The 17,201-nt window shown below is 40.0% G+C and overlaps 1 protein-coding gene across 1 annotated transcript in view; it reads left to right on the top strand.

Moving 5' to 3' along the window:
* The window catches only part of LOC128636741 (zinc finger protein 420), a 60,880-nt gene that overhangs the window by 33,915 nt on the left and 9,764 nt on the right, over window positions 1-17,201 (top strand). The gene's annotated exons all lie outside the window — the stretch shown is intronic.

Below are 17,201 nucleotides of genomic sequence, written 5' to 3'. Positions count from 1 at the left end.
TGAAGCAGATATAATTGCTTTCTGTGTCCATTTATAGCTAGTTTTAATTGTATCTACAGTCATGTCCCTGTAATTTATTTTCCATGTCTCTACTAGTCTATCCAGAATTAATTGACCCTGTTTTGCAAGCATAATTTTATATATTAAAGATATATTGTGGTTTCCGGTTTTATATACAGTTATATATGACGCAATGTTAGACCCTTCCAGAGCTACCCTATTATGTCTATTCAGCCCTTGTATAAAATGTCTGATCTGCAAATATGCAAAAAAAAAATTTGTTAGGTATATTGAACTCTCTAGCAATAGCTTCAAAAGATTTCAGATGTTGCATATTATCAAAACATTGGTGAACAAAGTTCAGTCCTTTATGTGCCCAACTTTTAAAAATTTCTGATAGTAAAGCCGATATAAACTTTGGATTTCCCCTTATCGGGAGAAAGGAAGAAAATTCATAATCGACATTTAACGCTATATTGAGTTTTTGCCACACCACCACAACACTATAAATTGTATTTATATTTTGAATATTTTTTGGGAGTTGTGAGGCATGACAATGTATTAACGCCTTTAAGCAAAATGGAGAAATCACTCCTTCTTCTAATGGTATGAATGTAAGATAATTAGCTTCTGTGATCCAGTCCACAGCAAAGCGAGCTAACGTTGCAATATTATATTTTTTAATGTCGGGTAAGGCTAATCCTCCATCTTCTAACATGCATGTTAATTTAACTATTGACAGCATATGTCTCCTTTTTCCCCATAAAAATATAGTGCACTCTTTATAGATATTTTTAATATCTTGATTATATATAAGTAGTGGGACATTCTGCATAATATGTATTAGTTGCAGAAATAAAATGGTTTTAATAAACATAATTTTAGCTGAAAAACAACAAGTCATCCGCTTATAGCAGTAAGACTAATCTTTGTTCTCCTATAGAGATACCTTTTAACTCTTCACACAACCTGATGGCTAGAGGTTCTATTGAAACATTGAATAATAAAGGCGAGAGTGGACAACCCTGCCTAGATCCCCTGTTCAGTGTCAGATTGTTAGTCTGACTACCATTAATCAAAATGGACGAGCTGGGGTAATCATATATTGTCCTGATAAATTGGATAAAATGTCCGGAGAATCCAAACTCATCTAAAGAAGTGTATAGGTGGTCCCATATAATAGAATCGAACGCCTTTTTTGCGTCCACCGCAATCAGCGCTATATCTTGTGAATTTTGCGGGTTCCCATCTACTCTATCCCTGTAATACTCAAGAACTAGTGTAACTTTGCGCATGTTCTTGATAGAGGATCTTCCAGTCATAAAACCAGATTGGTCTGGATGGATAATATGTTCAAGACACATCTTCAATCTATTGGCAATAATATATGTTAATAGTTTGTAATCTATGTTCAAGAGGGAGATGGGTCTATATGAGGCTGGATCCAAAGGATTTTTATCTTTTTTTTAAGATTAATGTGATATTTGATGCTGCAAAATATTTAGACATTTTATATGCATCAATATAGTAATAATTAAACAGCTTAGTTAGAATGTCCACCATCTCTAATTTTAAAATTTTATACATTTCTATGGGAATCTGGTCTGGCCCCGGAGCTTTGTTACATTTGGCATGTTCTATAGCTTCTATCACTTCCTCTCTAGTGATTGGTTTATTCAGATCGTGTATGCAATCTTGCGGGACTTTAGGTAATTTCACTTTGTTCCAAAAATTTATTTTTATTATTTATATCTATATCTACCGATTTTATAAATCTCTTGATAGTATTTCAGGAAAATCTCTTTAATATTGGCAATATCTGTATATCTATTTTGCCCCCATTCCAAAGCTTCTATTGTGTTATTCTTTTTTCTGGCTTTGTCCAGTCTGGATAGAAATTTTGCTGATTTGCCATAATGGCCTTTATAGATAGCATTTAATTTCAGTTCTTCCCAAGAACTTTGCTGTTTGATATATAAGTCTCTATCCAGTTTTGCTTGTTTATATCTATCCCACAATTCCTTACTGGGCTCATTTATATATTTACAAAAAACGATGGCGTACTTGACTGGAAAACTGTATTTCTCTCTGGCCTTGACCTTTTTTTTTTTTTTTTTTTTTTTTGATTATCATAAATGCTTTAATCTCACCCCTTAAACAGGCCTTAGCCGTTTCCCAGAAAATTTCAACTTTTTATCTATATGCTTTGTTGAAAATATTAAAAACTCTCCATTTTTGTATCAACCAATTACCAAAGTCCTCATTATTCACTAAGAATTTAAGAAAGAAGAAATTAGGCCCTCCATTTCTTAGACATGGGCTAAATCCTATTTCTAATGAGATAATCGAATGGTCTGAAATACTTATGTGGCAAACCTAGCCACTTCTGAACTATAATGTAAGAAAGGTTGTCTATAGGCTGTATTGCGTGCTATGTATATGTGACAGACCCTTCGGTCAGAACTAAAGAGTTAACTGTGTTCAGCTTTAAGAAGCTATTCTCTAACTACAAGGTTACTAGCCTCAGCTATTGTGTACTGTCATTAAAGTTAGTGATAAACATTCCATTGTTTAATCACCTCCAGAAAGCAGACGCCTAGGTGATAAGAAATGCCAAGTGTGTCTTGTGTTTAAGTTGTTATCTGCTAAGTAAGGTAATTCTATTGTGGCATGTCAAAATGCGTTTGTTCTCTATCTAATGTACAAGATTCTTTCAACCCCCCAGCTGGGGTCAGATCTGCATAAATACTAGGCATAGCCTTTTTAATAAAGTTCATTCTGTTTTAAACCTGAAAACTGGCTGGGTTGTGAGTTGCTGATCCCATATTCAGGACATTGTTCATCTGGTGTTAACCCTTGGTAGCCTGTTGGTACCGTGACAATTGGTGGCAAGCGCTGGGATCCGACCTTACAGCCGAAAAGCGCAATTCGTGCAATTGTAACTGCCGAATAAGAAAAGGGAATGGCAAGCAGAATACAGCGAAAGAACCGACTACCGATGTGAATGGAGACGGATTATTCTAAGCTAAAGAGACAAACGTTAAAGGAACTGCTAGAAGCCAGGGGAAAGATAGCCAGCAGCAAACCCAAGGCTATATTAATTGCCGAGCTGATGGAGGTGGACAGAGCTCGCAGCGCTACGCCTCCAGCAGCCATGGAGGAGACCCTATACCAGAGGGAAATGAGGACCAGGCTGGAATTTTTACCCCAACCTGTACCACGGGACATGCTATCCGTGGTAATGGCAGATGTGCAGGAGTACGTGATGGCACACAGTCCGCGGAATGCATCCTCCCGAGCAGAATCCATTTCGGAAGCACTCAGCAACCCAGTAAGACCCAAAATCCCATACCATGCCTTTAAAATGTTTTGTGAGGAGAAGGATGAGATCGATGGGTATTTACAGGATTTTGAGAGACTGTGCGAGTTACATGATTTGGAGCAGTCCGTATGGGTGTCGGTGCTAGCAGGCAAGCTAGCCGGTAGGGCAGCGGAAGCGTATCGCGCTGTACCCAGGGAGGACAGCAAGGATTACGCTAAAGTGAAGAGAGCGATCTTGGAAAGATATGCCATTACCCCAGAGGCATACCGGCGCAAGTTTAGAGGCCTGCGCAAGCCAGAAAGAGATTCCCATGCAGAGTGGGCCCACAAGCTGGATCAAGCATCTCAGGGGTGGATACAGGCCAGCCAAGCTACCACCATGGAAGAATTGCGACAACTGATGCTGTTGGAGCAATTCTTTAACGGCTTGTCCCCAGAAGCCCAAGAATGGGTGAGAGATCGAAAACCCCTCACCTTAACCGAAGCAGCCAGATTAGCAGACCAGCATTTTGATGCCAGGAGGCACCATGGACTACTGCCTAAGACGTACGCTCGACCCACGGGACAACCCAGTCCTCTACAGCCTAACAACCCCACAGCGACACCTTTTCGCCCAGCCCCAGGGAATCCACCACCCCCCTCACGATACAACGGACGGGCGAATATACAATGCCACACCTGCAAGCAGTGGGGACATATGGCACGTGAGTGCACCCAAAATCGGAGCAGACAAGCTTGGAACCAGGTCAGACAGAACCTGGCCCCAAGGGCGGCTGCTCACCATTACCAAATGGAGCCAGCCGCTCATGAGGTGTTCAGCACTCAAGCCGAGGAACCCTTGGGAATTCTGCATGAGGTGATGTCGGTCCAGGCCCGAACTACCCTCAGAGAGCCCGGTTCAATTTGCGTGGCTACTCCCAACCTATTTGGGCTTTGGATGTAAGCAACTAGGGCACAAAAGACCAGAGTGTCCCCTAAACGCAGCGAACCAAGCACAGTCCTGGAGAAGACCCGCCGGCGGAATCCCACGTAATCCTCAGCCTGCGGCCCGCTACGTAGAGGCGCCAGAATGCTGGGGCAGCCTACATGAAGCAGACCCCGTGCAAGCTGCCCACCGGAATAACCGGCAACTGGTTAAAGTGAATGGGAAGGAGGTCAGTGGTCTACAGGATACTGGTGCTACCATGACCTTGCTTCAAAAGAACTTGGTGTCTGAGAAACAGCACACTGGAGACACTGTGGCTGTGAGGATAGCAGGGGGCACTGTGTTCCACCTACCTGTTGCCAGGGTACATTTGGATTGAGGAGTGGGCGCTAGACCTGTGAATGTGGGGGTCAAGAAGGACTTACCTGCTGATGTTCTCCTTGGAAATAACTTGGCCCCCCTTGTTTCTGCTTATGCTCCCATGGGTCCCGCTGGTGTTAACCCTGTGACTACCCATGCCCAGATCCGTGCAGCAGAGACTGACCCACCTGCTGCTAAGCCCCAGGATGCTGAGCTCAGTAAATCTCTATCCGCTATTGATACGTGGAAGTCCCGTTACAATGCGCTGATGCAGGAGAAGAATCACGTAGAGGATGAAATGGTCACGTTAAATAATCATGTAACGGTGCTAGCGGGAGAGAAGAGGAGTGCAGAGGAAAAAGCACGTTTAGAACGGGAATACAGATGGATTGTCCAAACTGAACTTGAAAAGTGATCTGTGAGTACTTCCCCGGACATCCCCAAGCCGATCCGTTGGGATCAGACTGCCTGTTGGTACCGTGACAACTTATATCATATATTCTAGTTATTACTTCTAAATTAAGTAGCGACTTGGATACTAGAAAAAAATCTATCCTAGAGAGAGGACCAAAAGCTTTCGAATCGCAAGTAAACATTTTAATATCAGGGTGTTGTATACGCCAAACATCATGCATCTTAAGATTCTTACATATTTGTAAAAATATTTTAGCCTTTTGTTTAGAAAAGGCAACACTTTTAGGGCTAATTTTATCTAGTTTTGTAGGGATTAAATTAAAATCACCTGCTAGTATTACATTTTGTCCGATATATTCGGATAATCGAAAGATTAAATTATTCCAGAACATTGAATCTGTTTTATTTGGGCCATATATATTACATACAATTAATTTAATTCTCTTAATCTGTAATTCAACTATCACCCACCTTTCATCAGAATCCATCTCTACTTTAATAATATCATATGTCATTTTTTGTTTATTAGTATCGCTACTCCCTTCTTTCTCCTGGAACAGTGGGTGGCAATCACCTCCCCAACCCATTTACTTTTAATTTTGCTTGCTTCTTCCACTTTTAAGTGAGTTTCCTGTATAAGAGCAACTTCAGGGTTCAATTTCCCTAGTTGTCTCACTATTAATTTCCTTTTGATTGGGGAGGTGATTCCCCCCACGTTCCAGGAGAGAAATCTAATATTATCTTTTATCATTCATGATAATCAGACATCATATATATGAAAGGGATAGAGAGACGACGGGGGGCAGAGAAAAAAAAAAATCCATTCAGCCAAACTTTGCCAACACCTAGCATCGGAATTTATAGTTCATTTTTAATATGAACAGTCTCCTTAAATTCATTTTATTTAGATACCTCCCCTGACTCCTGGGATATTTTTTTCCTGTTAAAATAGTCTTTAGCTTCTGCTACATTACTCAGTTTGATAATACCATCCTCATCTTCAATCAAAATATTTGCGGGATACAATAGCCTAGCTTTATAGCCCATTTGGATTAACTTAGTACAGAATGGGGGCATTTCCTTTCCCCTAGAGGCAGTGTCACTGGAATAATCTTGAAAGAGTAAAATTCTATTTTCTCCCACTATCAGTTTTTCTTTTTTCCTGTATAAGCGCAGGATATTCGTCTTATCTTGGAAATCTAGAAATCTAACCATGATTGACCTATTGAAATGTTTTCCAGTGGCACTGCCCCTAGGCGGCCCCATCCGGTGTGCTCTTTCGATTTTTAACGGGAGAGTTTTTTCCTCAACCCCTAACATTTGGGGTAATATAAATGCAGCAAAGTACATTAAATCTTTAAATTCATCTATTTCAGGGATACCTATAATCTTCAAATTGTTTCGTCTAGAGCGATCTTCTAAGTCATCTATTCTAGCATTCAGGACTTTGTTTTTTTTTTTTTTTTTTTTCTAACGTTGTTATTATCTCTGACTGGTTATTGAGCATATCCTCTAGTACTAATATTCTATCCTCTGCTGGCGAATTGTCTAACTTCTGCCGATAAACTCGCAAATTGGTTTTTCAGGGAATCAAATTGAGGCAAAAAAATATCTGAAAGTTGGTTAACCGTTAATTGCATATCTGCTTCAGTGATCACCCCCTCATTTTGTGTTTCACTCACAACCTCAGAGAGCCGATGCTTCTTATCGTTGCTTTTTGGGGGCATGGTCTGTGGAGAAGTGTACGTGTTGGAAAGGAACCTTTCCATGTGCCCTAGAAAGAATGAAGTGTGATAAAATACGTCAACTAATGTAAATGAGAAGAAGAGAGAAAAAAGTGCAATGTTCACTATAGATGGGGGGGGGGGAAGTGACGTGACTGTGAGGGTAGAAATATGTGTGTGTGTGTGTGTATATATATATATGTATATGTGTGTGTGTGTGTGTGTGTATATATATGTATATATATATATGTATATATATGTGTGTGTGTGTGTATATATATATATATATATATATATATATATATATATATATATATATATATATATATATATATATATATATATATATATATATGTATTCGTGATCAATAAAGGACCATGTCCTAGACTATCAAAATAGTTTATACCCGCTAGCATCGGTGTAATGTCCTAGAAGTATACACATACCGATACCAAGTTCAACTTCACTTGATTTTTTATTTTTTTTATTTTATACTGTATAAGTCCAAATCTATCTTTCTTAGCTATACACTCATAGCACTACTATTCACCACTTTACAAATCTTATACTGTGTGTACTCCTTCAGTTTTAGTGTGTTTAGATTCTATTTATATCTAATCTAACCTGTATCTGGTCTATAGTATGCCTGAACCTCAAAAAAGAAAAAGACCAGTCGCAAACACTTTATCTGTAGTGGTTTAACTTTTTTTTTCTTTTTTTTTTTCTCCCCACTAGCATCGACACAAACTTTCAGAAGTATGCACATACAAATATCAGCTGCACATTTCAGTGTTGTGGCTACAGAAACCTCTATCCTGATACTGTAAACCGTTATCCTTTCTACATCTTATACAAATTTTACATGTATCAAAACATTAATACAATATCCTTGCATCAAACTCAGTACACGTTTTCTGTTACCAGGACCCTTGCAGCTAGGCTCTTTCTCTTATCTTATGTCTGTAGTCGGCCATCCCAGCCATAGCCAGGTAATCGACATAATATGTTAGCAACTTTGGTATCGTATTGTTCAAAATATATATTTATATATTATCAAAAGAATTATAGCTTACATATATGAAGATATATGTATAGGGGGAGCCTACTACTCCTAACATATGCATATATATTATAAGGATTGTTATATACTTAATTCTAACCTGCTACTTTGAACAATTAACCTTTCTAGGCCTGGTGTAGATGCTACAAATATAAAAAAGCTCATAAGGTACTTTTTTATACCAAACTCGATGTACATTTCTTATTGCTGGAACTCTTACAGCTAGGCTTTTTCTCATACATCATCAATCTAACCATAGGCAGGCAATCAGTGGAAGCAAATTCAAATTGTATAAGCAAAAAAAGAAAGAAAATCAATAAGGCCCTGTTCACAGCATATTCATATCTATTTATCAGAGGATCGTTGTACGTTTGATTCACAGTCCAAATTTAAGTATGAAAACATATGTGTAGTGAGAACACATGGGCAATAGTCAGACCTCTGAATCATCCACACTCTGCTGTTAACCTGCAATAACTAGCCACAGGAGGTATATATCCAATTCTTCTTTAAGGTACTGCTATTTATAGCTATGTCTGTGTATAGAAGAGGCATGCAAGCCCAAAAGTACACCCAATTTTTCTCTTTCATAGGCTCAACTGCTATTTATGAACGTTCTAGCATTAGGCAATACTTGCGGTTTTTCCTCTTTAACTCCGCCAGTTGAACCATAGCCTATTTGTCAGAGCCGTAAGTTAAAACGTCACTAGTATGTATGCTCAGCAGCAAGTCACTCTCCACCACAGAATATCTCCTCCTACAGTCTAACAAATTCCAGCTCTGGCTGTAGGGTAATGTAATGAAGTCTGTCTGAGCACTTACCGCAGACTACGGCTACCACAGAGACATATAGCGGCTTACGGCTCCAATCAGCCTCCACCTCGGGGTAACGAAAGGTAGGCTCAGCTGTAGCTGCCGCAAGTGCACCTCTTTCGGCTCCTAAGGTTCTCAGGTCTCCTCAGCTAACTGTCGGCTTACTACTCAAAACTGCTGCGTCTGCCAGCTGGCGTTCCTCCGCTGTTTGCTACTCAGCACTCATCCTCCATCTGCTGATCTCACGTAGCACAGCCTACTGCCCAGGCGTCCCGGTGTTTCTGGCAAGCTCAGCTGTGGCTCTAGCTACCGAACCGTTTGCGGCTCCTTCTGACTTCCCGGTCGAACCCACTAATCACCGGGGTTGGTGTCCTAGGAAGGCTGGTGTTTGCTGCCTCCAACAACGGACCTGGACCGCGGGTCGATCTTGAACGAGCTCTCTCAGGCTGCACGCTATTTTCCGCATGCTCCTCCCGCCGGAAGTCCTCATCTCTTTAAGCAACTTTCTAATTTACTCCTATTATCAATTTTTCTTTGTTCTTTTGGTATCTTTATTTGAAAAAGCAGGAATGTAAGCTTAGCACCCTGGGTAGCACCTACTGAATGGAGGGTCTGCTCTCAGCCCCTTTCAGTCGGTGTTCCAGACTAATCTCATCAACCAAGCTAAATTGGGATCTTCTAAGTCAGTTGTTAAACGGTTTTATACTGGATTTTTATATCAGTAACTGTGCATATTATTCTTTATAGTAGTGTCTATAGCATGAAGTTATATTAAAATTGGTGTATACTGTCCCTTTAAAGGAGAAACTAGTTTTTATTTAAAGCAACAGTATACCCCAATTGTCATTTAACTGCATGTAATAGACACTACTATAAAGAATAGACACTACTATAAACTTACTTAGAAGCTCCCAGTTTAGCTGTGTTGATTAGGTTAGCAGGAACACGCAGGGAAAGTGGTTCTATAGCAAAAAAGCAGAACCCCCCTCCCCCTTCCTCTGCATATAAAAAGACTCTTTACATGAACAGGAGCAAGCTTGTAGATAGACATCAGTATACAGCTAATACTTTGGGGCTTGTTTAAGAGTCTGAAAATCAGTGCAGTGTTATTTAAAAAATAAGCAAAACTATACTTAAAAAAAGAAAAAAAAAAACTGTTAAGGCTGTATAAATGGATCATCTACAAAACATTTATGCAAAGAAATAGCTAGTGTACAATGCCCCTTTAATAAAGAAATACTGTAGAATTTACACCTCTGATAGATGCTAATTATTTCAACAACAAAAAATCAATAGGTTTAATATGTAATAGAACCTTAGACCTCTCCGAAGTACCTGCAAGAAGTGTTATTTGGTATTATTATTGTCTTTACATATTTTAACATAATATCCAGTGTTCTCCAGGTGGGTGGCATTATAAAATAGCCGGGTGGGAACTGTGTAATACTTTGCAAAATTATAACATTTACTGCCAATTATGTTACTTAAGCTGTCCAAAGCACAAATATAAATTGCATCATTTAACATAAATTGATTTAATGATCATTTGTGCAAAACATTGAAACCATTTAATATTAACTAATATTGGCTTACAGTCTCGTGGTCAGTAAAATCAGCCGGGTGTTGCGCCCGCTAAAGAGACACTGGGGAGAACACTGATATAAATATTAAATTTAAAGGGACAGTCTATTGCAGAATTGTTGTTTAAAAAGATAGATAATCCCTTTATTACCCATTCACCAGTTTTGCATAACCAACACTGTTATAGAAATACACTTTTTACCTCTGTGATTACCTTGTAGCTAAGCCTCTGCAGACTGCCCCTTATCTCAGTTGTATTAATATACTTTTTACTCTTTACCTCTGTGATTACCTTGTAGCTAAGTCTCTGCAGACTGCCCCTTATCTCAGTTATATTAATATACGTTTTACCTCTGTGATAACCTTGCATCTAAGCCTCTGCAGACTGCCCCCTTATCTCAGTTATATTAATATACGTTTTACCTCTGTGATAACCTTGCATCTAAGCCTCTGCAGAATGCTCCTTATCTCAGTTATATTAATATACTTTTTACCTCTGTGATTACCTTGTATCTAAGCCTCTGTAGACTGCTCAATTATCTCAGTTATATTAATATACTTTTTACCTATGTGATTACCTTGTATCTAAGCCTCTGCAGACTGCCCCTTATCTCAGTTATATTAATATACTTTTTACCTCTGTGATTACCTTGTATCTAAGCCTCTGCAGACTGCTCCTTATCTCAGTTATATTAATATACTTTTTACCTCGGTGATTACCTTGTATCTAATCCTCTGCAGACTGCCCCTCATCTCAGTTATATTAATATACTTTTTACCTCTGTGATTACCCTGTATCTAACCCTCTGCAGACTGCCCCTTATCTCAGTTATATTAATATACTTTTTACCTCTGTGATTACCTTGTATCTAAGCCTCTGCAGACTGCTCCTTATCTCAGTTATATTAATATACTTTACCTCTGTGATTACCCTGTATCTAAGCCTCTGCAGACTGCTCCTCATCTCAGTTATATTAATATACTTTTTACCTCTGTGATTACCTTGTATCTAAGCCTCTGCAGACTGCTACCTTATCTCAGTTATATTAATATACTTTTTACCTCTGTGATTACCTTATATCTAAGCCTCTGCAGACTGCTCCTTGTCTCAGTTATATTAATACACTTTTTACCTCTGTGATTACCCTGTATCTAAGCCTCTGCAGACTGCTCCTTGTCTCAGTTATATTAATACACTTTTTACTTCTGTGATTGCCTTGTATCTAAGCTTATGCAGACTGCTCCTTATCTCAGTTATATTAATACACTTTTTACCTCTGTGATTACCTTGTATCTAAGCCTCTGCAGACTGCTCAATTATCTCAGTTATATTAATATACTTTTTACCTCTGTGATTACCTTGTATCTAAACCTCTGCAGACTGCCCCTTATCTCAGTTATATTAATATACTTTTTACCTCTGTGATTACCTTGTATCTAAGCCTCTGCAGACTGCTCCTTATCTCAGTTATATTAATATATTTTTTACCTCTGTGATTACCTTGTATCTAACCCTCTGCAGACTGCTCCTTATCTCAGTTATATTAATATACTTTTTACCTCTGATTACCTTGTATATAAGACTCTGCAGACTGTCCCTTAGCTTAGTTCTTTTGACAGACTTGCATTTTAGCCAATCAGTGCCGACTCATAAATAACTCCACAGGAGTGAGCACACTGTTATCTAATGACACACATGAACTAGCGCTATCTAGCTGTGAAAAACTGTCAAAATGCACCAAGATAAGAGTCGGTTCAACCGCTTATAAATTAAGAAACCAACCTACCTAGGTGTAGCTTTCCACAAAGAATACCAAGAGAAGAAAGCAAATTTGATGATACAAGTAAATTGTAAAGTTATAAAATTGCATACCCTATCTGAGTTCATGAGTTTAATTTTGACTAGACTGTTCCTATTATTTATCCAGATCATCACACATAGATGCATAGTTTTGGATTCTGGTCTCACCTGCCGATACAGACTTATTGACATAAAGAGTAAAAAAATAGCCTAGTTAGTCCCTGTGGTTTCTAAATCTATATTTCTCACTTACCTGCAATGCATTACTATGTACCAGAAATACCTAATTAAGAACTGCACAATAACCATAGCAATTACTCTGAATTTCAAATGAGCAAATCTCAAAATGTGTTGCCTACACTCTGTATCATGTGACAGCCATCAGCCAATCCCAAAATCCATATATGTATATACTGTGAACCCTTGCACATGCTCAGTAAGTGATGGTGTGTCAGTGTGTATTTATTATAAAAAGACTGTGCCCAATAATGAAAGTAAAATTGAATGCTCAGTCTGTCTGAATCATGAAAGTTAAAGGGACACTAAACCCACATTTTTTTCTTTCATGATTCAGATAGAACAGCAACTTTCTAATTTACTTCTATTATCTATTTTTCTTCGTTCTCTTGCTATCTTTATTTGAAAAAGAAGGCATCTAAGCTAAGGAGCAAGCAAATTTTTGGTTCAGGACCATGGACAGCACTTGTTTATTGATGCTGTCCAATCAGCAAGGAGAACTCAGGTTGTTCACCAAAAATGGGCCGGCATCCAAACTTACATTCCTGCTTTTTAAATAAAGATACCAAGAGAATTAAGAAAATTTGAGAATAGGAGTAAATTAGAAAGTTGCTTAAAATGTCATGCTCTATCTGAATCACAAAAGAAAAAAAATTGTGTTCAGTGTCCCTTTAACGACCAATGACGTATGGGGTACGTCCTGCAAAAAAATGCAGTTAACAACCAAGGACGTATCCTGATTGCTTTCATGTTATTGCAGTGATGCCTTAATATTGAGGTATCTGGCAGTCCGATGCAGAGAGAGCCAGTCTATGGCCCTCTCTGCATCGGCCATTGATGGCCGTGATCGTTGGTGGGTGGGAGCTCTTCCAGGCAGGCGGATGGGCGGCCATTAGTGAAGGAGGGGTGCGGGAAAAAAATCACATTTTATTTCAAACTGGCAGGCAGCTGCCAGTACCCAAGATGGCGCAAAATAATGTAGAGGGGGAGGGTTAGGGATCTGTTTGGGGGGGATCAGGGAGGTTGGGGGCTAAGGGAGGATCCTACACAGCAGAATTATGGGATAAAAAACAAACAAAAAAAACCCTTTTATATTAGTACTGGCAGACTTTCTGCCAGTACTTAAGATGGCGAGGACAATTGTTTGGTGGGGGAGGGAAGAGAGCTGTTTGGGAGGGATCAGGGGGTGTGATGTGTCAGGTGGGAGGCTGATCTCTACACTAAAGCTAAAATTAACCCTGCAAGCTCCCTACAAGCTACCTAATTAACCCCTTCACTGCCAGATATAATACATGTGTGATGCGCAGCGGCATTTAGCAGCCTTCTAATTACCAAAAGCCATATATGTCTGCTATTTCTGAACAAGGGGGATCCCAGAGAAGCATTTACAACCATCCCATTATATAAAAGGCCAAGTGTGTTCGTCCGAAGCTGTCATGCGCAGTAGAGACAGCACGAGGACAAACACACCTGGCCTTTGAGTCCCTACCTGATCCTGATCTGCGGTAGAAGTGGGCGTGACCGGATGTGAAGGGGCGTGGCGGGTCGTGAAAGGGGCGTGGTCGGGTGTAAAGGGGGCGTGGTTGGGCGCGGTCGCTCACGCAAGATATAGGGGATAGAGAGAGAGAGAGGGGGAGAAAGAGCACAAAAGAGAGGGGGGAGAGAAAGAGCACAAAAGAGAGGGGGGAGAGAAAGAGCACAAAAGAGAGGGGGGAGAGAAAGAGCACAAAAGAGAGGGGGGAGAGAGAGAGCACAAAAGAGAGGGGGGGGAGAGAGCACAAAAGAGAGGGGGGGGAGAGAGCACAAAGAGAGGGGGGGGAGAGAGCACAAAAGAGAGGGGGAGAGAGACGGCAAAAGAGAGGGGGAGAGAGAGAGAGCAAAAGAGAGGTGGGAGAGAGAGAGAGCACAAAAGAGAGGGGGAAGAGTGCAAAAGAGAGGGGAGAGAGAGCGCAAAAGAGAGGGGAGAGAGAGCACAAAAGAGAGAGGGGAGAGAGAGCACAAAAGAGAGAGGGGAGAGAGAGAGCGCAAAAGAGAGAGAGGGTGGGAGAGAGCGCAAAAGAGAGGGTGGGAGAGAGCGCAAAAGAGAGGGGGAGAGAGCGCAAAAGAGAGGGGGGAGAGAGAGCGCAAAAGAGAGGGGGGAGAGAGAGCGCAAAAGAGAGAGAGGGGAGAGAGAGAGCGCAAAAGAGAGAGAGGGTGGGAGAGAGCGCAAAAGAGAGGGTGGGAGAGTGCGCAAAAGAGAGGGTGGGAGAGAGCGCAAAAGAGAGGGGGGAGAGAGAGCGCAAAAGAGAGGGGGAGAGAGAGAGAGCGCAAAAGAGAGGGGGAGAGAGAGAGCGCAAAAGAGAGGGGGAGAGAGAGAGCGCAAAAGAGAGGGGGAGAGAGAGAGCGCAAAAGAGAGGGGGGAGAGAGAGCGCAAAAGAGAGGGGGGAGAGAGAGCTCAAAAGAGAGGGGGAGAGAGAGAGAGCTCAAAAGAGAGGGGGAGAGACAGCAAAAGAGAGGGGGAGAGAGAGAGAGCAAAAGGGAGGGGGAGAGAGAGAGAGCAAAAGGGAGGGGGAGAGAAGGAGAGGGGGAGAGAGAGCAAAAGAGAGGTGGGAGAGAGAGCAAAAGAGAGGGGGGAGAGAGCGCAAGGGGTGGGACCGCTGTACTGCAAAAAATGGCCCGTGTGAACGGGCTTTAGGACTAGTTTGTGCCATAATTGCACAAGCTCTTTGTAAATAATTTCAGTGAGAAACCTAAAATTGTGAAAAATGTAAAGTTTTTTTCACTTGATCGCTTTTAGCTGTGAAATGGTGACATGAAATATACCAAGATGGGCCTAGATCAATACTTGGGGTTGTCTACTACACTACACTAAAGCTAAAATTAACCCTAGAAGCTCCCTACATGCTCCCTAATTAACCCCATCACTGCTGGGCATAGTACACGTGTGGTGCGCAGTGGCATTTAGCGGCCTTCTAATTACCAAAAAGCAAAAGTCATATATGTCTGCTATATCTGAACAAAGGGGATCCCAGAGAAGCATTTACAACAATTTATGCAATAATTGCACAAGCTGTTTGTAAATAATTTCAGTGAGAATCCTAAAGTTTGTGAAAAAGTGAACGATTTTTTTTATTTGATCGCATTTAGAGGTGAAATGGTGGCATAAAATATACCAAAATGGGCCTAGGATGTCTTCTAAAAAAAAATATATACATGTCAAGGGATATTCAGGGATTCCTGACAGATATCAGTGTTCCAATGTAACTAGCGCTAATTTTGAAAAAAAGTGGTTTGGAAATAGCAAGTGCAAAAAAAGCAAAGAACATGTAAACATTGGGTATTTCTAAACTCAGGACAACATTTTGAAACTATTTAGCATGGGTGTTTTTTGGTGGTTGTAGATGTGTAACAGATTTTGGGGGTCAAAGTTAGAAAAAGTGTGTTTTTTTTTCCATTTTTTCCTCATATTTTATACAAATTTTGTTATAGTAAATTATAAGATATGATGAAAATAATGGTATTTCTAGAAAGTCCATTTAATAGCGAGAAAAATGATATATAATATGTGTGTGTACAATAAATGAGTAAGAGGACAATTACAGCTAAACACAAACACCGCAAAAATGTAAAAATAGCCTTGGTCTCAAACGGACAGAAAATCGAAAAGTGCTCTGGTCACTAAGGGGTTAAACTTTAGGGGCAGATATGTTTCAGGGTAAGCCTTGATAAGTCAACAGGTGCATTTTCAGTTCTTAGACTTAATTGCTCAATTTTCAGAGCTAAATTACAAGAAAGGGGAGATAAATAACTGATGCAACTATATTGCAAAGTGTTTATTACGTATAACTAAACATTTAATATCAAAATCTTAATGTTTACTGTCCCTTTAAACCATGCAATAAAAATACAATATATCTACAGTTCAAATTCAATGTTACTAGGTGCATTAATAAAAAAATGATACATAAAAAAGTATTTATCAAATAAGTGATAGAGGGCCCTGCTCCAAAGACTTTACAATCTACAGAACTAATAACGTCCATCTAGGTGTCTAAATATGAGTAATATTGTGTGTTTGTGTTAAAGGGACAGTCTACTCCAGAAATTTTATTGTTTAAAAAGATAGATAATCCCTTTATTACCCATCCCCCAGTCTTGCATAAACAACACAGTTATATTAATACACTTTTTGCCTCTGTGATTACCCTGTATCTAAGCCTCTGCAGACTGCCCCTTATCTCAGTTATATTAATATACTTTTTACCTCTGTGATTACCCTGCATCTAAGCCTCTGCAGACTGCCCCTTATCTCAGTTATATTAATATACATTTTACCTCTGTAATTACCCTGTATCTAAGCCTCTGCAGACTGCTCCTTATCTCAGTTATATTAATATACTTTTTACCTCTGTGATTACCCTGTATCTAAGCCTCCGCAGACTGCCCCTTATCGCAGTTATATTAATATATATATATTTTTTTTAATAGTGTTTTTATTCAAGATTTTGCAAATCCATAACATAACAATTGGGGACTCGCAGGACCCCTTTTTTTTCAACATAATAAATAAATAGAATAATGGGTCATCAGACCCTACACAGAAAAATTCTGCACATTTGTAAGAAAAAACAACTGAGACAAACAAGCAGGAGGAATCCGTTCGGATTTAGTTGTAGTAAGTTAACCTCACCCCGTACAGAGATAATGTGCAAGTGATTTCTCGCTCGGGTGAGCGGATCTGTGGTAACACAATAGGGCACTGCAACTCAGATATTTCAAGTGTAGAGAAAAGAAAGGAATGGGGGGGGGGGAGGATAGGGGGGGGGCACATGTGTGTGTGTGTGGGGCGAGGTGGGGGGGTATATTATAGTCAGTACTTTTAGATGCTGTGCGCGTTATCCGTCAGGGAGGATAGTCAGAACATTAACTGTCAGTTTGGGCGTCATTCGCCAGGACCTGTGGGTGCCACAGCGTATCATGGTTGT

This window comes from Bombina bombina, chromosome 7 (assembly GCF_027579735.1).
Source record: "Bombina bombina isolate aBomBom1 chromosome 7, aBomBom1.pri, whole genome shotgun sequence".
In the NCBI taxonomy this organism is placed as follows: domain Eukaryota; kingdom Metazoa; phylum Chordata; class Amphibia; order Anura; family Bombinatoridae; genus Bombina; species Bombina bombina.
This window is presented reverse-complemented; position numbering and strand designations above follow the sequence as displayed.